Genomic DNA, 15,460 nt, shown 5'->3' with positions numbered 1-15,460 from the left:
GGAGCTTTCTACACCAGTTCAGAAAAGTATCCCTTTCCTTGACTAAAAACTATTCCAACATTCTGTTCCTCAAATTAAAACTTCCTTTCTCTGAGTCTGGAACCTCCTTTCACACTGACTTGCACCTTCTCAGATTCTGCCAACTCAATCCCTCATAAACCTAGTACTGCAAAAACATATCTCCATGGCACAGGCACCCCAAAACAACTTCTGCTCCCTCTGCAAGAAAATGATACTGTGCTATCCCTACTACATGCATCACCTCTCTGAAATTGAATCACTTGCTCTCCAGCATCTGGAAGAGCATTCCAGACACCATTTCTTTAAGTTATCACTGTGAAAGAAGGTGTTAGACCCAGAAAAAGGAATTTTTCTTTTAAGAAACAGAATGTTGGAATAGTTTTTAGTCAAGGGAAAGGGATTCCTTAAGTCATTCTCTCAGAGCACCACTATCCAACACCTACTCTAACCTTAGTGTTTCTCCTTGTCAAGCCCATACCCTGGAATGGAAGTATGCAGTCAATGAGAAAGACAACCAGATTGACCACATGTTAGTGAATTCCCACCACTCCACCTCAATTTTACGTGCAGAGGATCAAATTGTGACTCAGACCACTATTTGGTAAAATCAATCCTGACAGAGTAGCTATAGCAACAGAACAGACAAGAGGATGAACTGGAATTTAGATAAACTTTAAATTCCCGATTAAAAAACTATCACTATGTAAGAAATTGACCAACAAAGAGCCAATAATTGTAGAAGGCAAAAAAGTGAAGCAGGAATGAAAAGACACTAAGGATGTTTCAGAAGAAACAATATGCATGAAAAGAAACAGGTGAAAGAATGAGAGTGGTACAAAGAGAAATCAGAAATAATATGGAACAATATAGAGAATTGAGAGGTGGAGCTAGCGAGATTGTAACAAAGAGAAACCGGAAACAATACAGAGAATTAAGAACCACAGCTGTGAGACTGTGCAAGACAAAGAAAAGAGAGTGCACCAAGAAGAATTTTCAAGAACTAGAAGAGCTAAAGAAAAGAGCAAAATGAGAAAATTCTAGCATGCTGCAGGAAAAATGACAGATTCAGCCAAAAATAAAGACATGGTCAAGTAAAGATGGAAAAATAATAAGGGAGAAAGAACAGATAGTGGCACATGGGCACACATTTCAAAGAGACAATAAATACCAGTCCAGAAGAAGAAAAACCTTACAGGAAGAAAGAAGGGGGGATGGTAGTAGACAGTGAAGCAAGAAAGCCGATGTTGCAAGAGTTTTCTCTTACTGTCCACAAGACGAAAGACAGTCAACCCACTGGTGAAGATGTCAATCTCTAGATTAATAAAAATTGGTAGAGCTGCTGAAATAAAGGAACTGCACACACTAATATGAGACACATGAGAAACTGAAAGCATTCCCGATTACTGGAAAACTGGATTATAATTCAAATTTATAAGAAAGGAGATAGGACAGCATATGGAAACTACAGAGGTACAACACTACCAAGCATGAATTACAAGGTCTTCACAAATGTACTAAATGAAAGGCTACAAAAATGTGCAGGGCATACTTGGGAAATATGTGTGATTTCCAAACAGGAAGAGGAATAGCTGGTCAGATATCTGTGATCAGACAAATGATGGAAAAGTTTTACAGACACAATATATATCTGTATTTCATATTCAACAATTTCAAACACTCCTTTGACAGCATAAACTGGCAAGAATTGTACAGAGTGGTGAGAGAAGTGGGTATAAGTGCTGGACCAATACATCTTATCAGAATGACAACAACAGAGACAAGAGCAAAAGTAAAGATATTCAGTAGGAGATGTGAAAGCTCTGTCTTTAACAAATATGTGCAGCAAGGTGATAGTCTCTCCACTGTCTTATTCAATATAGCCCTCCATAGTGTAATAAAACAAAATCATCAAAACAAAACATTATTTATTAAAACTATCGAGGTATGTGCATATGCTGATGGCATTGCATTAGTAGGAATAAATTCCAGTACACTTCAAGAAACATACCTGCCAATGGAAACAGATGCATTAAAAATCAACTTCATAGTAAATAAAATCAAATATTTGGTAATTAACACACTGAGGCCAGAACAACTCCTAAAGATCTAAATATAAATGGGAAATGTTTCAAAGGAGTTCCTCTTTTAACCATCTGGAAGCCTCAATATCAAATAATAACAGCATTGGAAATGTTATATGGAAAAATATACAAAGCAGGAAATGGAGCTTACTTTGCAAGCCTATGTCTCTTGAGAAACAGCCTTCTTACAAGAGGAATGAAACTCTTAGTATACATCTCCCTAACTCTCTAAACTGCCGCATAAAAATCATAGGTATGGCAACTGACAGAAAGTGATGAAAATGCTTTAAGGACCTTGAGTGAAAAATAGTAAGCAAAATTTATGGCCCAATAAGGGAGGAAGAAGGCTGCAGTATTCACTGTAACACCAAGCTACAAGCAAGGAGAAGATACAATAAAATTTATCAAATCACAACAAGTAAGATGCCTAGAAAATGTAGAGAGAATGGCAGAGGATAGAATAAAAAAGAAAATGATAAAAGACAAAAGACAAAAAGGGATACCTAGAAGAAAGTGGATTGATGATGTAATAGAGGGTATCACCAGCATGGGAGTTCAAGGACTCACACACACACACACACACACACACACACACACACACACACACACACACACACACAGAGAGAGAGAGAGAGAGAGAGAGAGAGAGAGAGAGAGAGAGGTGTAAATAGCTGAAGAAACCTAGGCTCACCAAGAGCCAAGAGCTGTAGCACTACAGAAAAGAAAGAAGACACTTTTGGCTTCACAAAGATATTTCAAAAGCACCTAAGCTGCTTAATAACTGTCCTAAAGCGTGTACATGAGGGACACATTTTCACTAGAATCCACAAAAAATCTTTTTGTATATTATGGAGGTACTGATGTCTTCACCAGGTGTGACACTTTTTAACTAGAATGTCAAGGTAGAACAACACAATGTTGCTAATGGGCCCTGTATACATGAAGTTCTAGTGAAAATGCAATAAGAGGCAGAAAGGGTGAATTCTAATGCCTCCTGAGTACTTTATAAATCTGAGATGAATTACTTTATGAATGAGAAAGAGAACCTTGCAGCTGCCTCAGCAATGAACAAGTTCCAACCCTATTTATATGGCACACAATTCACTGTTGTGACTGCCCGCCTTTCTTTATGCTCACTGACAAGGAGGAGGATCTGTCACAATAATTGTTGAGACACGCGCTAAAGCTTCAGGAATACAATGTTTGTAAATATTTGATAAATGCCTTTCTTGGAATCCACTAAAACAACATTACAGGGTTAGTGATATTTCTATGACTGTTGCTCTGATGAAAATTGCAGCAGAACGCAGGCGAGATCCAGCATAGACCACAGAGGTCTTAGAGAAGCTACAAGCTGTCAAAGCAGAATTCATACTAACAAATGGAATAGTGTAAAAAAATGTTTACAACCTAATGGGATGGGAACAGGCAGGTCATCTGGACTTTGTGAAGACCTGTGGTAGAATTAAAAGCAAATACTATTGGCTAGGTCACTCCCGGTCTATCAGACATTATGTAAGTCACTACAACGTGTGCCAACAAGGGGTACATGTACTTCAGATACCCTAAGATTATATGGTAACAATTCTACTTGCAGTTGATCCATTTCAATGGATTGGAACTGACCTCTTGGGGAGGTTTACCAAATCAAGACAAATGGGAAGAAATGACTAATGCTGCACACTGACTACCTCACTCCCTTGACTGTCATCAAGGCTGTATGAACTTCTGAAGCTTCATAAACTGCCAGGTTTGCTGAGAAGCACAGAAATCATATATAATGTTCTTCAATTGTGGAAAATTTTTCAGTCAAGACTGGGGACAGAAGTAATCTTGCAATGCAACATTGTCTACAGGATGAAACATCTGCACCTTCACACGAATGGCTTCATGGAATATTTTACTGAAACACGTTGACATTGAACAGAGAAACCAGGCTGTAATAATCCCTGTTGTGACATTCATACACAACACAGAAGAGAGATACACTAAAGTTTTAATGCTATTTTTCCTGGTCCACCACTGACATGCTGAAATAACAAGGAATACTTTGCTTCCATTTAACATGATGATGATTACATCAAACAGCTCATCACCATAACTGAAGCAAGACAGCTGCCAGACATACTGACCTCAGACTCACAGGATAAGTTCAGTGAACAATACAATATACAACAAGTTGAAACCTGCAACCAGAGTGACAGCATTTATATTTTTACGTCAAATTAAGTTCACTCTATCAGAAAAATTATTAAAATGTTACTTTAGCCCACACCAGAACCTACATCATTTGTCAGATTTTACACACACAGTTAGATACGACTGCCCTACATCAAGCAAAAAGAAGTGCGGAGACATTTATATCCTTCACATGAAGCCATAATTATATCCTGAGGAGCAGACTGATAAGTGCTATCAATACAAGGAACTTTAAAATCTGCCTGCCAATAGCAGTCCCTCAACTGAAGTAACCACTTTTCAATGTCACAGTGACCATTGGGACGTAACGATTCAACCAGAACACGAGAATGTGTCAGTGCTACCGTACTAAGGAACAGATCCAGGAAATCACAGTCAACTCCAAAACAGCAGGTCATCACTGTGCAACGAGGGGGAGCACAGCCACATGGTGTACACTGTCTGCCATGGTGTAGCAGTGACATGCGAGTAACTTGTTTGATTTCAACCTTCTGCTGTTAATTACTGTTTAGTATTTGTAATTTATGAATGGTTCTGAGACCTATTTGTGGAATATTGAAATTTACTAGAATATTCAGTGCATGACTACAGGGCAGCACACGCTGTTGAGAGAGAGTTCACCTCCAACTATACTATAGTGCCTGCTTGATAAACATGCTTCCAGCACGAAGTGTTTGTCCTTATTGCAATCCAGCTATTGTAACTGGTACTCAATTCCAGGTACTATGTGGCAACAAAACTTTCTGAAATTCTTTGATCTGAAGCTCTTAAAATGTGAACCTAGGCCCTTGTTACAAAGTAATGATAATGTTCCATGGAGATTAGTATTAGTGTCAGTGGCTTTGAGAAACAGCTGCAATAATTCAAACTGAACAAAGCTCCAAGGGTCGATGAAATGCCAATCACAACCTACACTGAATTTGTAGCTGAGATAACCCCTCTTCTAACTACGGTCTATAGTAGATCCTTCGAACAGAGAATTGTGCCCAGTAGCTGGAAGAAAGTACAGGTCACACCCATTTACAAGAAGGGTAGTATAAGTGATCCACAAAACTACTATCCACTATCCTTGACATAGAGTTGTTATAGACTATCAGAACATTTTATGAGCTCAAACATAATGAAGTATATTGAACAGAAAGACCTCTTCCATGTCAAACAGCATGGATTTCGGAAACATCGAGGAGGAGGAGATTAGTGTTTAACGTCCCGTCGACAACGAGGTCATTAGAGACGGAGCGCAAGCTCGGGTGAGGGAAGGATGGGGAAGGAAATCGGCCGTGCCCTTGCAAAGGAACCATCCCGGCATTTGCCTGAAGCGAATTAGGGAAATCACGGAAAACCTAAATCAGGATGGCCGGAGACGGGATTGAACCGTCGTCCTCCTGAATGCGAGTCCAGTGTGCTAGCCACTGCGCCACCTCGCTTGGTCGGAAACATCGACTATGTGGAACCCAACTCTCATGTGACATACTGAAAGCTGTGGATCAAGGCAATCATGTAGTTGCAGTATTTCCTGATTACCAAAAAGCATTTGACTCAGTATCACACCTATGCTTATTATCACGAGCATGGTTGTATGGGGTATCAAGTGAAATTTGTGACTGGATTGAGGAGTTTTTGTAGGGAAGACACAGTATGTTATCTTGGGTGGATTTCCATCAACACACGTAGAAGTAACATCAGTTGTGCCCTAGGGAAGTGTGTCAGGACCCTTGCTGTTCATATTGTATATTAATGATCTTGCAGACAATATTAATAGTAACTTCAAAATATTTTTGCAAATGATGAAGTTATCTACAATGAAGTACCAACTGAAAGAAGCTGCATAAATATTCAATGAAAATATTCAATGACTGATAATATAATATAAATGGATAGATAAAAAAAAATCTACTCAACATGGGGCAACAGGGGAACACACACACAAAAGTATTTAAATTTTTTACAAGCTTTCAGAGCCTGTGGCTCCTCCTTCTGGCAGAAGAGTTGAAGGGGGAGGGAGAGGGGAGAAGGAAAAGGAATGGAGAGGTTTAGAGGAAGGGGTACAGTTCACAAAAGTCACCCACAACCCCGGGTCAGGGGAGACTTACTGGATGGGATGAGAAGGAAAGGGTCCCTGCTCCAGCCACACGTGGGGAAGACAGACACATACATAAAGGACTCAGGACATTTCATTGAGAAGCTGAAGAAACTGAAACTTGCACCAAATGACATCCTGGTCAGCTTTGATGTTGTTTCGTTGTTTACAAAAGTGCCTATCAGTGACGCTCTGGAGCACATAGGTCCCATTTTCCCACAAGACATCAAAATGCTCTTCTATGCGTGTCTCACATTGAGCTATTTCACGTGGAATGGCGAATTCTACGAACAGCTGGAAGGCGTCGCCATGGGTAGTCCTCTTAGTCCAGTAGTGGCCAACTTCTTCATGGAACAATTCGAAGAACAGGCACTGGACTCGGCGACTTGCAAACCTAAAATGTGGTACAGATATGTCAATGACACTTTCGTGGTGTGGAGTCATGGAGAAGAACAGCCTCCATGCCAACATAAAATTTACCATGGAAGTAAAAAAGGACAAGAAACTGCCATTTCTAGATGTGCTGGTCACAAGGGATGGCGAAAACCTGGGACACAGCGTGTATCAAAAACCGACAGACACGGACTGATACCTGCACAAACTATCAAACTACCACCCGAGCCAGAAAAGAGGCATGATTCATACGCTTGTAACGTGAGTAGGACGAATATGTGAGCTGCAGCACCTCAGATGAGAAATGCAACACCTGGAAATTGTTCTGAGGAGCAATGGGTACTCCACAAATGATATTAGAAGTGTAACAGAGCCAAACACTCGGCGAAGTAAGGAATCAGAAAAAGAAATGTTGGGTACGGCCTTTCTGCCGTACATTCTCAGAGTGATGGACAGAATCGGCCGTACATTGCACAAACATGGCGTGAAGACAATTTAAAACCGACAAGGAAGATCAAAGAGGGTCTGAGATCGGCAAAGGAGAAAAGGGACCCACTTGCAATGTCGGGAATATACCGTATACCATGCACATGCAGAAAAGTTTATGTCAGAATGACTGGACGATCAATTAACACCAGGATCAAAGAGCATAAGTGACATTGCAGGTTGGGGCAAGTGGAGAAATCGGCCGTGGCAGAGCATGCACTGAGTGAGACTGACCACGTAATAAAATTCGCCGACATGGAAATTCTGGCTGTAGAGAAGGAGTATCACACGCGCTTGTTCAGAGAAGCTGTAGAAATAGAAAAACACACAAACAGCTTCAACAAGAAAGAGGAAAGCCTTAAGGTAAACGGATCCTGGCTTCCCGTACTGCAGCGAACGACCTTCGCAGGTAGCAAGAGGAGAACCACACCGGAAATGACCGCAGAGAAGCCCTATGACGTTAGCGCGCCAGGTACATATAGTCTGCGGCTGCGAGCTCGGCTCCAGCTTACCACCGGCACTGGAGGGTGAAGCTCTGACAATGCCAGCCACTCGTGCTGGTGAAACATCTGTAAAATCATTAGATGAACGTCAGCCGAAGAACCCGAGACAGAAACCAATAGGCAGTTGGTCAACAAGTGACCACGAAAGCCTTAACAATTTTGTATTATGCCTCTACGGGGAGGAGATTTGCAAATTGTATCGTCGTCTTGACCAACGACGGAAGAAGAAAGCGCAATTGATGTCCTCTCTCGCCTTTCTGTCAAGGTGCCGAGATGAAGGTGCTACACTGAAGTTCTTGAGATGTAAGCACCTATTCACCACCACCCAAGTACATCATATCTACAACAGAATGGAATGAGCTTTTCTTCGTGAGAAAATTCATACAACATGGAGAGACTTGGCAAGAATGGCATCAGGAACTTCTGGACATTTTCTATCACTTAAGTAGCAGAATGCATCGAGATGACTGGGACAAGATCGACAGCATCACTCACAGGAGCATGCAGAACGAACTCGAGCGCTGCGCCGAGCGACAGAAGTTTGAAAGACGCCAGAAGGAGACCGACAAGGCAACTCCTGACATGTCACAAACAGTGGTCAACCTCACCGAATGACAATTGACCGAAGAGAAAGTGTCTGTTCTTCAAAAAGGAGGGAATTTCACTATCATCCTGTGATCTATACCTATGGAAGACATCATTGCCAACACCGAAGCAGCCATTCAGACCCTTCCTTGTGAAAGGGCAGAGGAAATACATACTGAAACAGCCAGGATACTGCGCCAAGCAAAACCACCAGCTTGCATTCTGAAGAAAGAAGAGGTACAAGCCATTAAGAATCTCAATGCCGACAAGAATATATTGGTACTGCCTGCTGATAAGGGGAATGCGACTGTCGTAATTAAATGAAGACCGAAGATTATGAGCAAAAGATCTGAGACCTATTAGATTCGACGACATACCGAAAAGTAAGTGCAGATCTGACACAGCGTATCACATGGAATACAAATCGATTAATCAAGGCGTCTTCTCTGCCGGTGGACATACAGAGAAACACAGAAGCCCTACCACCTCGGCTGTATGGATTACCCAAGATCCATAAGAACAACGTTCCACATAGACCGATTGTTAGCGCTCCTGGCTCATCGACGTATAAACTGGCAAAACACTTGGCCTCTCTGCTCCAGCTACACGTGGGGAAGACACACATACATAAAGGACTCAGGACATTTCATTGAAAAGCTAAGAAACAGAGATTTGCACCAAATGTGATCCTGGTCAGCTTTGATGTTGTTTCGTTTACGAAAGTGCCACTCAGTGACGCTCTGGAGCACATCGGTTCCATTTTCCCACAAGACATCAAAAAGCTCTTCCATGCATGTCTCACCCTGAGCTATTTCACATGGAATGGCGAATTCTACGAACAGCTGGAAGGCGTCGCCATGGGTAGTCCTCTTAGTCCAGTGGTGGCCAACTTCTTCATGGAACAATTCGAAGCACAGGCACTGGACTCGGCGACTTGCAAACCTAAGGTGTGGTACAGATACGTCGATGATACTTTTGTGGTGTGGAGATATGGTGAAGAACAGCTCAGTGACTTCCTAAGACACTAACAGCCTCCATGCCGACATAAAATTTACCATGGAAGTAAAAAAGGACAAGAAACTGCCATTTCTAGATGTGCTGGTCACAAGGGATGGCGAAAACCTGGGACACAGCATGTATCGAAAACCGATAGACACAGACCGATACCTGCACATACTATCAAACCACAACCCGAGCCAGAAAAGAGGCATGATTCATATGCTCGTAACGTGAGTAGGACAAATATGTGAGCCGCAGCACCTCAGATGAGAAATGCAACACCTGGAAAGTGTTCTGAGGAGCAATGGATACTCCACAAATGATATTAGAAGTGTAACATTGCCAAACACTCGGCGAAGTAAGGAATCAGAATAAGAAATGTTGGGTACGGCCTTTCTGTCGTACATTCCCAGAGTGATGGACAGAATCGGCCGTATATTGCGCAAACATGGCATAAAGACGATTTTAAAACCGACAAGGAAGATCAAAGAGTGTCTGAGATCGGCAAAGGAGAAAAGGGACCCACTTGCAATGTTAGGAATATACTGTATACCTTGCATATGCAGAAAAGTTTATGTCAGAATGACTGGATGATCAGTTAACACCAGCATCAGAGAGCATAAGCGGCATTGCAGGTTGGGGCAGGTGGAGAAATCGGTCATGGCAGAGCACGCACTGAGTGAGACCGACCACGTAATAAAATTCACCGACACAGAAGTTCTAGCTGTAGAGAAGCACTATCATGCGCGCTTGTTCAGAGAAGCTGTAGAAATACAAAAACACGCGAACAGTTTCAGCGAGAAAGAGGAAAGCCTTAAGGTAAACGGATCCTGGCTTCCCGTGCTGCAGCGAACGATCGTCGCAGGTAGCAAGCGGAGAACCACTCCGGAAATGACCGAGGAGAAGGACTTTGACGTTGGCGCGCCAGGTACATATAGTCTGTGGCCGCGAGCTTGGCTGCAGTTCACCACCGGCAATGGCGGGTGAAGCTTTGACAATGCCAGCCACTCGTGCTGGCAAAATGTCAGTAAAATCATTAGATGAACGTAAGCTGAAGAACCCAAGATAGAAGCCAATAGGCTGTTTGTCAACAAGTGGCCACGAAAGCCTTAACAATTTTGTACAACTGTAATTGGCTAACTCACACAATTACCAAGGTGTACCACTTTGTAGGAATATGAAATGGTATGATCACATCAACTCAGTAGTGGGTAAAGCAAGTGGTACACTTTGGTTTATTGGTAGAATAATGGGAAATGCAATCAGTCTACAAAGAAGATTGCTTACAAGTCACTCGTGCAACCGATTCTAGTATATTGCCCAAGAGTGTGGGACCCATAACAGATCGGACTAACAGGATACTGAACATCTACAGAGAAGGGCAGCACAAATGTTCACAGGTTTGTTTCATCCATGGGCAAGTATCACAGAGATACTGAAGGAACTGCCGTGGAAGATTCTTTAAGATAGACATAAACTATCATGAGAAAGTGTACTAACAAATTTTCAAGAAATGGCTTTAATGATGACTCTTGGAATATACTACAATCCCCTACATATTCGTCCTGTAGGTATCGTGAGAACAAGGTTAGGTTAATTATGGCATGCACAGAGGCATTTAAACAATCATTCTTCCCACATTCCACATGCGAATGTGGTCATGAAAATCCCAAATAACTGGTACAATGGCACCTACCCTCTGCCATGCTCTTCACAATGGTGTGCAGAATGTAGATGTGGGTGTAGAAGACAATGACACTGAATAATGCTCTTCGTATCTTCCATGAAAAGTATTAACAAAACCCTAAACCTTACTCAAGCTGAAGCCCAACACCTTTGTAACCTTCAGGCTTACTGCTCTATGATCATGTTCCACCTCCCTCTCTTCCCCATGAACAGAGGCTCTGATATTATGATACTCATGTGTTGGGAGTATGTGGCACATGCACTTTTTTCTTTTACGCCCTGATATAAAAAAAATGTTACTAATGACCCATCCTTCCATTCACGCTGGACTGCAAAAAATTCATAAAACCCAACGCCTCTGACAAAGACTCTTAGCTGCTTCCACAGAACTACTTGCTGTCCACAATACACAATAACAACCATCCTAGCTGCCCCACTGTATCAAGCTTCGAAGCTCCTATGAAACACATCTGTAACCTTCCACGAAGGAAAAATATACCTAAAAACAAAGATGATGTGACTTACCAAATGAAAGTGCTGGCAGGTCGACAGACACACAAACGAACACAAACATACACACAAAATTCAAGCTTTCGCAACAAACTGTTGCCTCATCAGGAAAGAGGGAAGGAGAGGGAAAGACGAAGAGTCATTCCAGTCCCGGGAGCGGAAAGACTTACCTTAGGGGGAAAAAAGGACGGGTATGCGCGCGCGCGCGCCTCTGACAAAGACTCTTAGCTGCTTCCACAGAACTACTTGCTGTCCACAATACACAATAACAACCATCACACACACACACACATATATATATATGCGCGCGAGTGTATACCCGTCCTTTTTTCCCCCTAAGGTAAGTCTTTCCACTCCCGGGACTGGAATGACTCCTTACCCTCTCCCTTAAAACCCACATCCTTTCGTCTTTCCCTCTCCTTCCCTCTTTCCTGATGAGGCAACAGTTTGTTGCGAAAGCTTGAATTTTGTGTGTATGTTTGTGTTCGTTTGTATGTCTGTCGACCTGCCAGCACTTTCATTTGGTAAGTAACATCATCTTTGTTTTTAGGTACATCTGTAACCTTGATAGACAAGTACCTCCAACCTAGCCGGCTCCAAAACTTATCCCTGGCAGACATGCACCTCCAACTCATTCACAAAATCTCCTACCCTACATAAACGATGTCAACCATTCAAGGATCATCTTAAATCCATTGTCACTCTTTCCCCTGGAACCCTCCTTGCTAGTATCCATGCGGCCTCTGACTTTCAGGTGGTTATTGTAGAAGCAGTAAAACCTACAAACAAATTAAGAAGGCCATGATGAATGATCCCATCCAACACCAACCTTTTGAAGGGCCACGTGGAAAGAAATCCAGCAAAACACAGAAACCAGGTTTCCTGGAGTGGTAAAGATTTATAAATATCATCTTTGTGATCTTGTGAGGAACTTCTCAGGTTGCTGCATCAGCTTAACTCCTGTCTTCTAACTGAATTGGATCTGGTTATTTTCCAAAACCAAAGACACCTTGCTTGGCATGAATTCCCATCTCACCGATGCTCACATTGAAAAACAGTTCACATAAAACCAACCAGTGGGCAACAATACTTTCTCCCAGTGCTTGACTATACCACAACTACCCCACATATCTTTTCCATAACCAAAATTCTCTGGCTGGCCTCTCTACTTACCTTCTAACAAATACAGCTCCATTTTCTTAAGAAAACAAGAACAGTGCTCCTCCTTGTTACCCAGAACTCAAAAGCCACTGCCATGAGTATGACTGTTTCAGGTCAAGTCCTGAAATGAGATTTCTCTCTCCTTGATATCTTCCTCACCCCAATCCCTCGCTGTCATGTTTTACCAACCTCCTTGGGCCTTAACATCCTAGTCAAACCATACGATATTTTCTCTTGAAGAGAAAATCCCCATTGTAAAATCTACCCCCATACACCCAACTTCAACCTCCTACTATGGCTCCATCGTCAGTTAATCCAACAAACATCAAAGGCAAAGCCATGTAAAACCATGTGTGTTGGAAACCAACACTATCACTGTGTTGCTTTGTGTATTGGAATAATCATCACTTGACTGAGTGCCTGAATGGATTACAAGGAACTGACTACATTGGAGACACCCAGTACCCATTTTCTGAGCATGGTATACAAAATGTCATGAGACCTGATTGCTGCTGGCTATAGGCCATTTGGTTCCTCCCATCCAATACATTTCTCTGAATTTCGGAGCTGATAACTTCCTCTCCAATACATCCTCATACCGCGGCATCCACCTAGACATGATGCTCCTTAACGTATTTCCTTTTCTTACTCTTTCCTTTTTGCATTATTTATTAGTCATTTATTATTTTTTTTTCCTTTCCTTTTCTGTCCTTCCACAACCTACGCATCTTTCCCCTCTGAGGAAGGAACTAACAGGTCCAAAAGCTAGGATGGTTTTTCCTACACATATCTGTTCATCAGCAGTACTTAGAATTTCACATCTTACGTGTAAGTACTTGCAAGCCATTCTACCTTCTTATAATTTCATAGTTATCTAATATACAAGGTGTGTTCAGTAAGTAATGCAACACATTTTTTCCTTGGCCAATTTCTGTTGAGAAAATAAGGAATTTCTTATGCATCAATGGGGCAGCAGTATAAGTAACCTTTAAAACGGCATCTGTAACAGAGGTGCACTCAAGGCAGATAGCTGTCATTTAGTTTCTTTCGGCGGAAAACCAGAGCACTGCAGATATTCATAAGCGCTTGCAACATGTCTACAGAGACCTGGCAGTGAAATGACGTGCAGTCAGTCATTGGGCGAGGCATCTTTCATCAAAATGGTCACTCAAATCTGCAAGGTTTTTGATAATTTTCTTCTTTTCTAGACTAAACTACTTGGTCACTGATTATTGTCTTTTATTGGAAGCACATTTTTCTGTTCCAATTCTTTTTCTGATTTCCAAACGGTATACATTGTCTTTAGTAATTAAAATGCCTAAATAACTAATTTTGTTAATGTTTTCTAGTTTATTTCAACATTTGTCAGTTTTCTTCATTTTTGATTTGCCTACTGTCAATTTTGGCTATTAATTGTAAGTTCAAAATTTTTTTCAAAATAGTAGCAAATTTAAAATGCATAATATTCCCAGCTTCATACTGGAGAGTTTTACAGGACCTGGACCTGAGCTACCTCACTCATACCCTTGCTGGATATTGGCTTCAGAGTTCTATAATCAATAACTTCGAAGTTGTTCTCTGTACTCTCCATGGTTGCTGCACTGTTCATACGGACCACATATAAACTTTTTTTTTTTACATGTCAAGATCACAATGAGAGTATAGTACAGCAGTTTCATCATCATCATCATCATCATCATCATCATCTATTACGAAACTCTGAAAAAGATGTTTACCATTTGGTCCAACGGAAGTGTTAAAAAAACATTTTTCACTTTCTTTTGATGTTATCCATAAAATGTCCACTCCATGTCATTGCCACACATTATGATCCTTGTCTGTCGTTGATATTCCCAATTGATGCTCCCTCCCTCCCTCCAGATTCCCACCTCCCTAATCACATTCCTGGCTGTGGGCAACTTTTCCTTGTTTCAGTTGACCTCATATTTACTTTTTTTGTTTTCGTTCTTAATATAGATTCTGAGTTCATCAGCTGGATAACAGAAGAGCCTATTTACTGAACATGTCCTCTGCCACTTCACCTCCTCTCCCTAAAATTACCTTCACTTCCACGAAAAGGAAGAAAGCATGAAGTCTTTAATGTATTTGTAACTGAAGAGATATGCTGGCACATAATGGAAGTTTAAAATCTTTTTTGCTCAACAGTACCTGCTCTACAGAAGAATTTCTGTATGTAACAGGTTACCTTTATTAAATTTATCTTACATGTAAAACAATTGAGTTCCACACATAACAAGTTGTCCCAAGTATGACTAATGGAACATACAAATAAATAACCTGCACTCTTCTCAAAGTTTCCTGCACTGATAAGCCATAACTGACACCGAGTTATCCTGCTGGAAAATGCCATCATCACTGGAAACGTCAAGCATGAAGCAATGCAGGTGGACTACAATATAACATTCACGTAGTCCAAAGCTACCATAGTACCATCCACTACCACTACCACCGTGGAAGCCCAGGAGAATGTCGCAGAGCGTTAACATTGGCCCCACCAGACTGTGTACGTGACACTGTGCATTCTTCGAGCAACCATTTGCCTCGTTGACAGTGTACCCGGTCACAGCCATCAACCTGGTCTAACAATAAAAGTGCTTCATCCATTTCCATTGATGCACAGTCCAATCTCTATGGCTGTACGCCAACAGTGGTTGTATTTGACGTCGTCGTTGGGTCAAAAAGGGTACATGAAATGGTTGTCAGCTGTGGAGTCCTATGTTCAGTAACATACATTG

This window comes from Schistocerca cancellata, chromosome 6, assembly GCF_023864275.1.
Source record: "Schistocerca cancellata isolate TAMUIC-IGC-003103 chromosome 6, iqSchCanc2.1, whole genome shotgun sequence".
Classification (NCBI taxonomy): Eukaryota; Metazoa; Arthropoda; class Insecta; order Orthoptera; family Acrididae; genus Schistocerca; species Schistocerca cancellata.
This window is presented reverse-complemented; position numbering follows the sequence as displayed.